We start from the raw sequence: 15,649 nt of genomic DNA, 5'->3' as shown, positions 1-15,649 counted from the left end.
AATCTGACTCTTTGATAGTCATGTGTTAGGAATAACCATGGAGTTTCTCCGAATGCAAAATATTCCCACAGCTAAGAGAAATTAACCCTTGTGAAGCCTCAAAAGAGAGAGTGGAGACCATGTGTTCACAGAGAGAAAAAAGAAATCATTCGGAGGAAGTTTGTACCAGCAGATCTACACAACACTGCCAGCTATTATATTCAGGCATAATTCATTTGCATTTTAGATGGGATTGTCAGAGCAATGAAGGCGCATCCATTGCAGAGGAGAATTACCCAGCCTCACAAAATTAGCCATCTTTGTGCCTTTATACTTCACTACGATGGGAAGCACACTGCATTCACTCAGCCATGTGTGCCAGGGCTTTTCTCCTCAACTCCCAACTAGCAGATAACAGACCCCTCACTAGAAAGCAACAACCCCCGCCCCCTCCCCACCCCCAACAAGCAACGAGGTGGGACAGAGAGAGTTAATGCACGAGTATGACAGGGAAGCAAGTTTGCTGTGAATTGGGAAGCACAAACTATAGTAATCCCCACCCTGCTGAGTGGCTTCCCCAGAGGTCTGATACAGTGCCAAAGCCTCTTACGCATACTGAGACAAAGCTTATTTCAAGCAGAATTCAGCTCCTGAAGCCACCATACTGCTTCCTGACAGCCTCCAATTGCACTGCCTCTGTATTTGTGTTTCCTGCTGTTTATATTTACTTGTTCCCAGAGCCACAACAGCTACAAAACAAATAGTTGCTGTTTGTAGGGCTCCATATCAACACAGGTAAAGTGCTCCGCTTCCTTTTTAGTTTTACAAAGATTGTGCAAATAGGCTTTTAATACCTCAGAGAGATTAATTCGGTAATTATAAACCAGTTTAGGAACACATGCTAAACAATTGGTCATATAATCAGCATCCTTGTTTCAGAGCATTAGTGCGGCTGAGGCAAAAGGTTTTTAAACTGTAAGGTATACACAAACACTCCCTTGATTATATCTCTATTATTTCACCATTCCACTGAGACATGAGCTTGAAATATTACTTTTTTTGTTTGTTAAGTCCCTGTGGATACTCTCCAGATCTGTGATCCTGTCTCTTTGGCTCTCTGTACAGCTATTGTGATGGTGTCTGATTTGGGTAATGGAGATCTTGCTTGATATACTTATTTAAAGGATCAGCTTAAGGAAGCTTAAGAGCCATCAATTCTCTTAATTAACTGCAGAGAAATGATTAACACTATAAATACGGAATTGATCAGGAAAAAATTATAGTACAGAGGATATCATGCGAGTTGTTCAACAAATATTTCAGACATTAAATATGATAAATCTGTTCTTGGATAGAGTACTCATAAGTACTCAAGTGATTTATGCATCTCAGACAATTCCTACCACAAATCACTAGGGCTGTCTGAATGAAGCTGGGAGATGCTTTTAAGGTAGACAAAGTTACTTTTTCAAAATGAAAGCCTCCTCTAGGAGCACGTCCAGCACTGTACCTTTTAAACAAAACAAAGCAGAAGAGTTTCAAAGCATTTTATTCTAACCTTGTCTGAAAAGAACATTTTCATTTCAAAACGGTGCTATTTAAAATTCATTTTATTCCACACACATCAATGTCACTTTAAATAATGCAGAAGTTTCCCTTAGTAGGAAATTTTAAAATACATATATTTTGATCCAGGCCAGAAGATGGGCTTCCTTTCAGAAGTACCAACCAGGAGACCTACCTGGTTGCTCCCCATCCAATAGTGCTTGCCCGTGAACGGAATTAAAAGCCTAGGCAACACATCTAGTGATACAGTAATATCTCTGACATTTGTTCACATCCAGAAACCAGTACATTAAAAGCTCATACATGTGGTATCAGAAAAGATAACTATTTATTTATTATTGCTTTCTACAATGTCACAAATCTTCCCATCTCCCCTTCCTCTGGTCCCAAGGATGAGAGTTATGGAAATAATGTCTCTTGAGCTCATTTCTCAAGAATTCTGTACTTTGGTCCACTAGAAATGCAATGCCGAATCCACCCACATGCAAGATGTCCTAGGTTACCACTTTCAGAAAGGATGTTGGAGAGACAACAATGTCACTGCCTTCACAGACAGAGCTAGATTCACCTACAGAGGACTAACTTCAGCTCCATATTTGCTCTTCCCTAGAGATTTATTGTGACCAATATGGGCTGGGAGACCATAGCAGAAAACAGCCCCCCCACAAGCAACTACACATAGTAAAGGAGCTCTCAAGACCTATCCACAGCCTGCTTAGCCATCACCAGCAGAACATGCAGAGCCACAGGAATTGCAAGACAGGTGGAAGGAACCTCAGCAATCAACAGCAGCTCCAGGGACAACAGCACTCCATCTAACTGGCATGAAGTGAAAATAAGGTCATCTAAGAAACTTTCCAGTCTTACCCTGCAATAGGGATAAACCCAACAGAAGCACCTAAGATTTCTGGACACACAGTAAGACTGCCTTCAGAAACAACAGAACTAAGGCTCCCTGTGCTGACCAGCCTCTCAGCAGCCAGCACATGTGAGCAGAAAGCTGTTCTGCTGGTCCTTGGAAGCAGTGAAATTGTCCCCACTAAGTTCTCTGCATCACCATGCAAAGCATCATTAGAAATACCAGTATTCACATACAGGAAAAGTTAACTCACCCAACTGATGAGCTGATCTCTAGCTACAGCACACTCCTTCTTAGGAAGCAGCCTTCATCCAGCAGATATGCCCTTCTCAAAGGCTAGCCCTTAAATGAACTCAGGTGGAGATGGGCCCTGGACCTAACTCTTCAGGTCACATGGGAAGCATGGGGGAGTTGATTGCACCTGTGCTTCTTGGGACAGCCAGTTCCTTCACCAGGTGCTCAATCAACAGTTCGGGCCCTGACGTAACAATTCCCTTGCATATGTGCTGGGGATTGCTTTCTGTAATGCATTCTTTTGCCTGTGGTGCTTGCTATCATGAGAGTGGGGGCACCTGTAGAGGACAAGAAGCAGTAGTGGGGCACAGAAACAGTGGTACAGTGCTTTTCAATTCTCCCTGAAACTGAGGTGCTCAAGAATTGATTTTCTGATTGGATCCTCAGGCTTGTTATAATTTCAGAGATGAGACCAATTTAATTTTTATAGAGATGTGTAATCCACCATTTCAACACACTAATTGAAATAGGCTGACATACAGCTATGTGCCCTGTGAGTCTTCCAAAGCACATATCTTGGCACTTTCCACTAGAGGGTAAATGACATGACTAGAAACCATACCAGAGCCTCTGTGTTTACAGGGCTCTGCTTCTACATTATTATTTTGATTGCTGGCTTTACCAACAAACATCCAAGCAGCAGAATCCACTTGGAGAAAATAACAGAAAGCAGAGCTGTAAAAGATTTCAGGAGGTCAAAAATCAACTATAGCTATGCTATTTTTGACAGATGTTTATTTAACTTGTTTTTATAGTCTTTCACCAGTGAAAACGCACACCTTTTTCACTGTGCAATCTGATCTGTTCTTTAATCGTGACATTTATAACGGCTAGCCTAGTTTTCTCTTGGAGTTCTTCAGGTCTGTATTTTCTCACAATGCAGAGAAAAAGTGTTAAACAATTCATTACTTTCTTCTCTGCAGTAAATTTGTACATATTTGAAAACCATTATGTTCCCTCTTTGTACGCCCCAAATAGCTCTCGCGCTTCCAGTTTCCTTGTCAGCCATTCTGATTGCTTAGCTCCATCTACTCCATTGCTCCACATCCCTTCTGGAAAGTAATCCGTAAGTTTGAGCAAGCTAAGCAAGTTACAAAAAAACTACAACTGCCTTCTATGATATGCTTATTTTAAAATAAAAAAATAATAATAATTTTAGACATCTCAGTAATACATTTGTCTTCTTCACAGCATCCTTTCACTGAAGTAAAGGTTGAGTCTATTATAACTTTTCCTTTTTATTAGAACCAAAAATGTTGCTTTCCCTCCAGCAGTTCTGCAGCTGATTTCTCCTGTACATACAGTTAGGATTTACTTCTTTCTCTACCTATTGAATAACATATTTCAGTCACTTCTCCTGTCTGAATTCCAGTTCTATGTGTAGCTTTTCTTCGATGCAGCAAGCATGGTCGTTTTTCTCATGCAGAATGCTAGCAACATAAAGCAGTGAGACTCCAATCTCCCTGCCTAGTGCAGATTTCTATTTGAACTGTTTCCTTTAATGGTTTCCCAGCCAAGAAAGCATCCATCTTCTGGTAGGTTTTGTCAAGACTATGACTCCTGACTTTTGTGATAGAGGCTGTTTCAGACATGAAAACAAATACAGTGAAGTGGGGCAGAAGTAGCACTCAGTCTAAAGGATAGTTAAAAAGATAACTAGAGATGATTGAGCACAGCTTAGAATTTGCATTGCTCTGTTCTAGCTTTAATTTTGCAAATAGGTGCTGACTTCTTTTCCATCAAAAACACAACTCTTCTCTACAAGCAAAAGGGTCAGTGTTTGAAATCAAGAACACAGAAGAGATGATGAATCTTGAAAAGAGTCCTTGTTCAAGGCAGTGACTGCAGCCATGAACAGAGCTATCTATCAAAGAAAAAAGGGAATGAACTAAGGGGAGCTGGTGATGTGGTCAAAGGCAAACAAAAAAAATTTTTTTAAAGCATCAGCTTGAGTTCTAGCTCAAACTTTGCTCCTCATTATGTGAATTTGTCAGGGATGCTGTGACTTGAATCTTCATGTGATTTCCAGCACTGCATTCCTCCTATTTCTATTTTACCTTTCAGGGTAACCCATGGGAGAATAAAATAGGAGCCAAATTTAACAGTAACCTTCAAGATATTCTAACAGAGATTTTATGTTTGTTTGGAGCTTTGCAACAACTAAAAGCATGAGTACTTGCATAATCTTTGCTTGTCATTAATCTCTCACTCCCAAAAAGAAACTACCTGTCCATCTACATGGTAGAAGACAATGATTTCATTAGTTACACTGCTCAGAAAGCCTACACTTGACAGATGGTTGAACCTATGTTGAAAGAGTAGGATCACAGAGATAAACTGTGTACATTTGGAAATAGTTCAGTAACTAATGTGAATTGTAAAATCTTGCTTCACTCATTGAGAGCAATTACCATTAAAATTTTTGATTATTCACATTTAAAATACTGACAATCTAACAGGCCCTTAAAGCATTTATTTTGGTTGTTAGTTTAATTACCTTTTCAGCTGATATAGTCATTTGTTTCACAAATTTAAAAAAAAAAAAAAAGAACAGTTTATAGGGGAAACAGCACAGTAGCATATTGGTGGAATTTCTTGGGTTGATCCTCAGCCAACAAATCTCAGTTCATCGCTCAAGCTGCCAACCACTCTCAGATATGGAATCCCAGTTTCATGTATTGTATTTCTGAAGAGACAGCCATGAACTTCAGATCCAGATGTTAATTTGGTTTCTGTAGGGTCAGGCTACACAGTACTCCATTCAGGCTGCAAAAAAAAAAATTGTGGGAGAACTGATTTAAGTCACAGAGAGGAAATGTAGGCAAGAATCCACAATCCACAGTGATGCCTTATTCAGAACACCACCCCATCCTGTTCCTGGGTCATTTGCTTGATTCTTCATTTCAGAAAGAAAAAATATTATACATTTTTTCTGGTTTTCCATCCTTTCATCATATAACCTTTTTGTCTTACCTTGTGTTTTGATACACACTTCTTTAATGACCTCAGAGGCACCACCATACCTTGTATCAGATTCTTCACTATTTTCAGAATGACCAATTTTCTTTCCCAAAAATTAATCTGATGGTAAGTGCAAGAGATTATCAGTTAAACCTTGTCAATTTGATATGTACTAGCACATAAAAAAGGGTCTGTGTGAATTCACAGAAAATGAAAGCAAGTAAAACACTATCTACATAATAGCTCCATGAGTGGAAATGAAGGCCTTATTTTAACCATAATGCTTCTTTAACCCTGCTTTCATCCACAATTTTAATTTCATTTGAGTTCTTCAATACATCTGGCATTCCTACATGTCTCTCACACTGTCAAGAAAGCCTTCTTTGCAAAGAGAAGTGCATGCCAGAAATGATCTTTTCCCCCCACTGGGGATCCGCCAAAGTACATTCATTACCTTAAATTAAAAGGAAACACTCTAAAGTAATGTATTCGGGGAGATGTCTACAGCAATCCAGGCTGGCAGATCGACTTGAACCTGAATGTACAATATTTCTACATGTGGAAGATGCTGTGGTCCAGTGAAGCAAGCAGACTTCTGAAAGCATGAGGCACATTGCATTGGCTATGTAGAGAACTTTGGTCGATGTCAGTGGGAGCAGGTAGCATCAGGCAGTGTGCGCCTTGGGCTGGCACTGACCAGTCCTCTCCTCTGCTTCCCATTGCAGGGGTTCCCATAGCATGCAGGGAAAAGCAGAAAGTAGTAAAGGAGAGAAGAGAGATTCTGACCATCTGTAAAATCAGTGTAGTTGATGAATGCCTATCAACTGGTCATAGATACTGTGTGATTTACTGAAATAAATGCTGTTTTCTGTTATGAAAAAATATAGAGCTGAAAAATGTGAAATATCAGTAGAGAGCTTGTAGCAGCTGAAGAGAAAGGCATGACACAGAATGAGCGGCACCAAAAAATATTTGTTGAATTCCTACATTTTGTTTTTTCGGCCTTAATGCTTCATTTCTCCTAAGTGAGTGTTTCAGCTAAAATGGTGCCCACGGCGAGCCACAAAGCCGGGACCGCAACACCTGGCTGAGGGAGGACATGCTCCATTGCGACACATCCTCAGAGCAAAAGCAGGTTTCTCTCCTTGAAGAAAAGTCCAAACGGTGCATTAATAGTACAAACAAACATCCACAATAGCCCTCTATCTTCTGCTTTAAAAGAAATAAGGAAAGACCTTTATGAAGGGAGGAAGAGAAGAAGGGCAGAGCAGCTTCCCTCCCGCTTCTCTGACTGATGTCACAGTTCCTGTGGCCAAAACATGTTTGTTGCTAAGCAACTATGTATATATTACACCCCTGTGCTTCCATTTGGGATTTAACATACGCATTTTCACTTTCATCTTTGATGCATAGTTACATTTGTTTGCAGTGGGTGCCGGAGTGAATGGAAGCTGTCCAGTACGGGATATGCATAAGAACTGAAAGGCACACAGAGTGATTTACCAATGTGCATCATTGTTTCGCAGCACAGTTCAATGGGAAACCTACTGAGTGCCATTCACCAGTGGCTGGGCCAATTTTTTCATTCAGGAGTGATGCTGGTTGCTATATAACGGCTATTGGTTCAGGGAGCGCAGCAGTTCTCAGATGTCATGAAGTAACATAGGGTGCAGATAGCCTGACTGGTAATTATTGCAGATGGATTCTTTCTACGATGATAAAAGAGGTCCATTCTTTCATCTGGAGTTTTGCGTTTTATGCATAAATCCACTTTTACCTACACCTCTCCCACTTACTTGGCAGGCAATGAAAAAAATCACCTTTTCCTTTTGAATTGCGTGCAGATGACCCAAATCAGTGGCACGCATCACTTGCATTTTTCTATGAATCAAATCTAAAAAGAAATGAAAAGAGGGTAAGGAGAGAAAGAAAGCAGGATGTGAGAGTTCATTTATATTATAAACACTCTGTAACAGAGGGGAAAAAAAAAATCTGTTTTATAAACCACACATCTATTACCCTGTAATGAAATTACAAGAGAATACTATTAGTCATGTCTGTACGTTTATCCACATTGTGAGTTCAGTAATTAAATTAGAAGATCTGACATGGAGTTTACTAAATAAAAATCCATGCTATAGCAAAAAAAAAAGAAAAAAAAAAAAAAAAAAAAAGGAACAGGATATTGCTGGCTTCCTTTTGGTTTTAGCATTGTCTCTATTAATAAGCATTAAGGAACGAAACACTGGAAAACACTGGAGGAATTTTTGCAGTCTAGATGATTTGGGTTTTGTTATGCTTTTCAGTTTAGCTTAATTTCCCACTGGAAGCTTCTCTATAAGTGCGGGCCCAGGATTATTGTCGCATAAGGATAAGAAGGATCTTGAGCTCAGTTTTTTGCCTTCTCCTCCTTGGAACCCCAGACAGGAGAGGGAGCACAGGGAGGGGTGAGGCAGCCTCTCAGCCTGCCATGGCACTTACACAACTTGGAGGAATTTCCCCTGAAGCTCGAGGAAAAAATGAGCTTATAAAAAGGAATATTGTATGAAAGCAACTTGCCCATTCCCATATACATTGATTCAGGGCAATTCAGATTCACAGTTGAAAGCAGAACTTCTCACTGGGTGTGCAGAGAGAGTCAGGGCTCAGCAGCTCTGGTGGCCTCCTCCACAGAAATCAGACGATGATGATTCGGGCAGGGTTATTTCATGCACCAGCCCACGCTGCTCCATGCATCCAGCACTTCCCTACGGGTTCCAGTGCCACATCTGCAGCTATTCAGCTAGTTACTGGAGCTACTGCACACACACTTTCCAAAATTTGAAATTCACTGCACAGCCAAAGGACTGACAGCATCTTCACATTTAACTTTTGATCTCTGGGTATTTTGCCACCCTTCAAAAAGCACTGCTCTCCTAATTCACATTCCCATGGCATTTCAGCCTACCCAACATTAAATAGAGCACAGCTTAGAAAATGGTTTATGATAATATGTACATCCATATTTCTTCCAGAATCTGCAAGATGATGATCAGTAGTCCACTTATTAAAATAAAATATATTCTTGATCTCACAAAATATTTTATATGTTTGAAATTTGTTTAAAATATAATAAGCAAGAAGCTACTGTCTGATATATAATTCAGTGGTTATTTTTTAACCAGTTGAGCTGCATCTTAAAGAGCAAATCAAGTGATGTTACCCCCTCTCAAGTACAGCAGCTGAAGCAGCTCCACCAGGATGGTTCTGGAGACACATCAGCAGCTCCCACCCACAGTTAGTGAACACATTCCCTCTCCCCTCCAAATTAGCACATCACCTCCTAATAACATAATAGAATGGCTTGGGTTGGTAAGGACCATCAAGTTCCCACCTCCCACCACAGACAGGGCCACCAACCACCAGATCTGGTGCTAAACCAGATTGTCCAGGGCTCCATCCAAATAGAATCAAAGAATAAAACATAATGGCACTATGTAGAAAACTGAGAGAGTGTGCTGCATCTTCCATTTCAGCAGTCACTCTGAAGCTGAATAAATGGTTTTTCATCCTTTTCCACTGGAGTCTACATTTGGAGGATATTAAGGGAAGCTGAAGCTAACACAGATGCACACATTCCAGGGATTCAAGCAAAGTATTGCCACTGCGAGCGCAGCCCAGGCGAGGAACCTTTGTGGACCTTCCAGGAAGCTTATGAATTTTGTTGTCAAGTTTAAAGGCTCTAAACTATAAAAGGAAATGAGATCCCATGGTATTTATACAAATTCCCATGTCAGACATAAATGAATACCTTTGTCTACTGTTCAACCAAAAAAACTTCTATGAATTTTTCCCAAATGTAAAAGGGGTTATATCATTGCAGTGCTAAATCTGGCAAAAGGTGTATGAAGTATGTGCACTGAAAATTGTCTGGGAATGGGTGGGAGGAAGGTAGTTATATTGCATTTGTGGCCTGTAGTATCTACAGTTACCTTCATTTACAGGTTTGTGGCTTTTATATTTGAGACAATTGCATACAATTACTAAGCACACAGTACTCTAGTATTAGTTGCAACTCAGCAGATATGCAGAATAGAATGTTTTTTGTTGTGTCTTGTGCTTAACTTAAAAAAAATCCAACCATTCACCCTGCCTTTTGGAAAATATTCATGGTGCAAAACTGGCAATAGAAAAATAATTATTTGAAAAATATTATATGAGGCGAGTTGTTGCTTCCCTACTGGATGCCAGTTTAAATTGAGCTAATTTGTTTTACCAGTAGCTTAAGAAAACCCCAGCACAGCAGCATGACAATTATATCCAGGTGCAAGGACTTAATTCAACAAATTCTAGGTGGATCCTTCTAGTCGGCTCTGTGGGCCCCATCCTCAGCTGTGGCTGAGAACAGATGCCCTTAAAAAAAAACTCTGTAATCATGATCCATTCAGTCCTTGAGTAGTGAAGCTGAAATGTGTCCAGGAAAAAAAAGAACGAAATATAATTTCTATGTCCAGAATATGAATTGAAACAGACCTAAGAAAAAAAGAAATTTGAGGTAAGAAGCTCAAATGTAGCTGCTTTTTTGCACTACTATTATATTATATATGTAAAAAGCATAACTTATTGTAACATGTAAAAGTATGTTTCACCACTTTGCAAGGATTTAGAAATGACACCTGAAAAATCAAAACTCTAAGTCTTAATTTAAGGAATATGTTAACGGAGAGATCCAATTGCAGGGTTTGCCATTTTAATTGGCCTATGCTGCAACATAATAAAGCATTCTCTTCTAAGGCAGTAATTCAGGGAAAAATTAAAGATAAACAAGCACCTTATGGGCATATATTGTAAATCAAAAAGTTTGGATCTTTACAGGTTTTTGATCTCTTGCAGCCAATAACTCCACAATTTTAACAACTGTCAATCTTTTCTCTTTCACAGTCCTCAGTAATGCACTGTTCCTGACTTGGGCAAACCTACACTGATTTCAAAGATGATAATACTTTGTTTGCCTATAATTTAGAACAAACATGTTATGACATGCAAATAATTTATAAAGATGCAACCAAAATATCACCTGTTTACTTGATAATTTTCTGAAATACACCCAGATGTGTACAAGTTTTTACAATTCATGCACTGTACAGTTACAACCAGTTGTTAGGTCATCAGGGCCATCAATTAAAGCTCATTTGTTATTCAAATCCACATGTATATACAATAAGTGTGCATACTTTAATGGAAAAAAACAGATAAAGACTAGCTTTCATGACTTTTGTCAGGAACTTCATCTTACTTCTTTTCTTCACCATTTTGTTATCATCATCATATCTTGTATATTCCAATTTATTTTTAACATAATTGCACAAGATTTTGCCTCGTACCTTCTTTTGTTCGGGATTTTACTAAGTTCTGTGTGTTATTTTTTAACACATTTTGGTATTATGAACTTCAACTTTAACTAACACTAATTAGAGGTGTACCAGATGACTCTGATTAAACTAGTGGGTAGTGCTTATTCAGATTTAATGCGAGCAATCTGGACATTTTGAAAAACAGCCAAGCTGGGCTCAAATAAAAACCTGCCAAAAATCCAAAGTCTGAATTCAGCCAGGCATGTAAGACTGGTTCCCATGAACATTAAAAATAAAATTAAAATCAGTTGGAAGCCTTGGTTTCCTTCAAACAAGAGAACATCCTCCCCATACCCTCAAGAAATACTTCTGCCTTAAACATGCTGCCCTTTCAAGGCCACCTCTCAGTAACCAAAACAAAGCGAGGAAGATGAACAGAAGAGAGGTTTTCATTGAGAATATCAGCTCCTACATTACTGAATACTGGTTTACTTGGTGAGGATAGAGTAAAACAGGATGAGGCAGCTACCAGTTGAAAAACATTTTCCAAGACTATCATCCAGAAATCAAGAGATGTGTTTTCCACTAGCTTTTAATATAAAGCACACTGTACAGAGACATATCTTATCCATGTGAACCTTTTAACATCTGATATAAGGTGAGACTTAGGAATCAAATTTAGCAGGCTCAGTTTTTTGCTGGTGTAAGATGACATAACCACTTCAGATAATGGATCTGCGGCTGCTTATACCCACATTTGGGTTTTATAGATTCAAACAACCCTTCCCCCCCCCCCCCCCCCCCATTCTGTTCACTTGCAGTGCATGTTTTACGTTTACACTGGTGTTAACTTGGAAGGAAAAGTCAGAATCTAACCCACTGTGTGTTACTACATCTTAACAAGAGTTCAAGTAGAATCGAATTCATCAATTTGTACAAATCTAAGCAACAATCAGGTCTCAGGTCATGGCAGCCATCTCTTCCTTTACACATACCTCCAAATGCCATGCTTTGGTTTTGTTTTATTTTTTAAAAGGAGTGTATCAAAGATTTAAGGAAAGGGTTACTTTATATACTTTTATACAGCCTGTTGCTGTATAGTGTGAAGAGCCGCTAAATCCTCCAGGTGATCTTATTTTCATAAGCCATATTTCCTTAAAAATCAATATGTTCTGAAAAGGATAAGGACAGGATAGATGTTAACCCAAACTAGATTGCATATTAAAGTTTGCCAAACCAAAAACGTGCTTTGTAAGGCCAAAGGGTCAAATATTTAAGATGTTTAAGATGTCTAACTCCTGTTGGGGAAAAATGACATTATTGGGTTTCAGCAGTTTCATGAAACTCTGATGTTTGGGAAAAAAAATAAAAATAAAAAACAGGCTCTTAGTTGAGTTTTTTTTTTAATTACTGTTTGTTTGTTTTTCCATTTTTAAAAATAATTATCCCCCCAAACAAAAGGTAAGGCCTTACTCTATTAAACGGGAAATTTAAAAGATCATGCATGCTTTATGCATATTAGTCTGGATTATTATTATTACTGGAGACACGCAATCATTAAGCCCATTGACTATGTATGTAAAGTCAGTACAAATCTGTACAGATATGGGTGGGATTCGTTTATCTGATCTTTAGTATTTTGTCTTACATCTAGAAGTGGCCAGAAAAAGTTTTCATTGGAGCTTTTCATAATCACATCCTTACAAATTTACCTGTAAAATAAAAACAGATAACAGACTGTAACATACCTAAAGTAGATTTCCTTGAAAGTAACCATGGCTTGTATAGGTTTGTTTGCCTGTTCATTTATTAGCCTGTTGAAAAAAAAAAATTGTTTGAAATAAATGAAAAATTACTAATAATCTGTAATGTATGATTAGATGAGAACTCACTATATTTTTCTGATCAACTGCTAAAATATTGTTAGCATTGTTTAACAACACCACTTTTCAACACCATTTGTTTTAAGCTTCCAACGCTGTTCCTAGTGTCTGGTTTTGCTTATATTTCATTACATCTTAATGATTATTGGTCATTGGTCATTAATTTATTTCAGTGTGTACCTCTGAGGGCAGTAATTACTGCATAGCCTTCAAAAAGATATCATTAACAAAATGAGAAGAGAAAATAAATTACTGTAAGTGTTCTACTGTTTTCTCCCTGGAAAGAAGAGAAAGCACAGATTAAGAACATATACTCTTTTATAGACATCATATAAGAAAACCAAAATCTCATATGGCCAGAAATGAGACCATTTCCTGGCCATTCCAAATTTTATTTTAAATTCTTACAATAACATTCATGAATCAAAATGAAAAAAATTCTCCGAGTTAAATTTTCAATACTTTCATGAGAAATTACAGCATTGTAGAAGTGAGAATTTCTAAACAGAGCACTAAGAAAAAGACAGTGCCAGAGATTCAGCTCAAAATCCGATCGTCACCATGACAGTCAAACTCTCCAAGCTTCCCCACTAAGACATTATATTTGAAATCACCTGGGAAAGTGGGAGGGAGCACATCAGCAGCGATGCCAAAGCAGAATGTGGCCTTGTATCTACAACATCCAGCTGAAAGCCACAGTCCCCTCTATGCAAGTCCAGAATGACAACACAGGATCTGCATGTATGAATGCCTCTTGAAAGTAAGCAAACAGAAAAGCCTCATGACTGCTGACGAGGATATGCAGGGTTTATCTGAACTGAGACTTTCCGATGTAGTTTTTGACATATTTACCCAGCTCTGTATGAGACCGTTGAGTGAGCTGAAAAAAAAAAAAAAAAATCATTTCCCATAGACCAAAAATAAATACTACATGGATATCTGACTAACCATTGTGACTCCCTTAATGCCCTTAAATCCATAAATTGGCTACTTAACTGAAACCGAGATAGATCAGGAATTTGACTTCATCCTAAGAGTCCATGTTCCCTTCAGAACTGAGCAGATTAAACACCATCCGCTGGTGTCCTTTCTGACAGCTCCACACTTGAGTGGATCATGTTGACTAAACATCACAGGCTAGACAAATTCTCAGCTTGTGAAATAACTTCAGCTCAGTTTTTAAGCTCTGACATCGCAGTCAAAACTCTGCTAACATGATTTACAGCGAAATTAAACATGAAAACATCATTAAAATAACTGTGATAAGGTTAAGATCTAATGCCACACATGCTTTCTAAAGGCAGCCAAATGCAAACTCCAGTCTGAGTGCCCCATCAATACAGATGAATATACACTGTGTTAATACAGCATGTATGAGTTACAGGCTTCCAATATTTAATTACTCCTTTTCTTCAACTTGACTCTTTTTTTCTTTTAAACCACACTCACAATTATTCATGCACTCTCTCTTGATGTTTTATTTTAAATGTAAAACTCTGGTATTTTCTGTGCCATTTGTAGAAGTTATATTGCAAGAGACATAATCTGTAAAGTATCTTTATTTTTAGAGCTTTTGTATTTTCCATGGAAATAGAAAATTCTTCCCTAACAAACACTTCTTATTCCAAACAAAAGTTTATCAAAATGTGAATGTAGAAGAATTTAATGTCTCTTATTCGCATCTCATCAGCCACCTGATATATGATCAAGGAAACTAGTAGAATAACCTTGACAGTATCATTCTAGTGGTTCAAATCCTTCTAAAATATTTAATTGGCCTCACAGATACTCCAGTCTCTTCTGAGGAAGAATGCCAAAACAAAAACAAGAGCTCTGTATACACAGATACCATCTTTTCACTAATCTTTCAATACATTGTCTTGTTTTCACCACTCGGGTAGGATGCATGCCTTTTGTCAAGGTATACTAGAAGAAAAAGTCTAGTTCTTCATATATCATTATCAAGGGGGAATGACCAGACTCAATTGTTTTTTTTCCTTCTTTCTACCTCAAATCTTTGTCCATTTTCAATAGGTAAAATGGGATATCCTGAAATGCTCATGGATATTATCAGTGTTTTATTATCATGACAGATTTTTCTTTTTCCCCCCCAGATAACTTCTTGCATGCATTTATTGTGAAAGACCTTTGCAGGCAGTGCCATCATTCCCAGTTTCTCTAACAGAGTAAGCAAGATGCAGATACAATAAAGATGACACACATGTCTTCATCAATATTCACAAGATGAGAATCTCAGACACTCTTTAACTTCTTTAACTGAAAACATAACTGGGAATCATCAAATCAGAACAAGGGCTAAGATAAGCCCCATGTACACAGGGTTTGAGCCAAGTATCACAAATGAAATAGCTAAAGTCAGGGAATTCTCTCCTGGATTTTTCTACAGTAGAACAGGAAGAGAACATCTTCCAAAGTACTTTTTTAATGAGTGAAAAAGATGAGGACTAGTTCTGATCTACCCTCAGCATAAGGAAAACAGGCAATAGTTCACTACAACTCTTCAAAAATATTGTCAGATGTTTCCTGAATCAACGAGCGGTGTCTAGCTTGTTGGATGGACTCTCTCAAGTCCTTGTCATTTCTAGCAAATGACATTTTGCAGGCATCTTCAGATTTCCCCAGCTGAACTTAAGCACCAAACATTTCAGCATTAGTATCACAATAATCTTCACACAACAAGATATGAGCTATGTTTTAACACTGTGTTTTAGAGCTGCATTTTTATATTCTTGTCTGCACTATGGAAGACTTGG

General features: G+C 38.3%; 1 long non-coding RNA gene across 2 annotated transcripts in view; it reads right to left on the bottom strand.

Annotated features, from left to right (window-relative positions):
- Window positions 1-5,156: 5,156 nt before the first annotated feature.
- Window positions 5,157-15,649, bottom strand: part of LOC107318300 (uncharacterized) — a 47,739-nt gene continuing 37,246 nt past the window's right edge. Inside the window, exons 2-4 of one of the 2 annotated variants that reach the window (XR_001557269.3) lie at window positions 13,490-13,755; window positions 12,741-12,806; window positions 5,157-5,464 (exon numbers count right to left, since the gene is read on the bottom strand). This is a non-coding gene — a long non-coding RNA (uncharacterized LOC107318300). The remainder of the gene's footprint in view (window positions 5,465-12,740; window positions 12,807-13,489; window positions 13,756-15,649) is intronic. The other variant, XR_014933550.1, reaches the window with a different exon arrangement.

This window comes from Coturnix japonica, chromosome 12 (genome assembly GCF_054131305.1).
Source record: "Coturnix japonica strain WE chromosome 12, WE-NBRP24, whole genome shotgun sequence".
NCBI lineage: Eukaryota > Metazoa > Chordata > Aves > Galliformes > Phasianidae > Coturnix > Coturnix japonica.
Note: the sequence above shows the minus strand (reverse complement) of the source record. Positions and strands in the feature narration are given on the sequence as shown.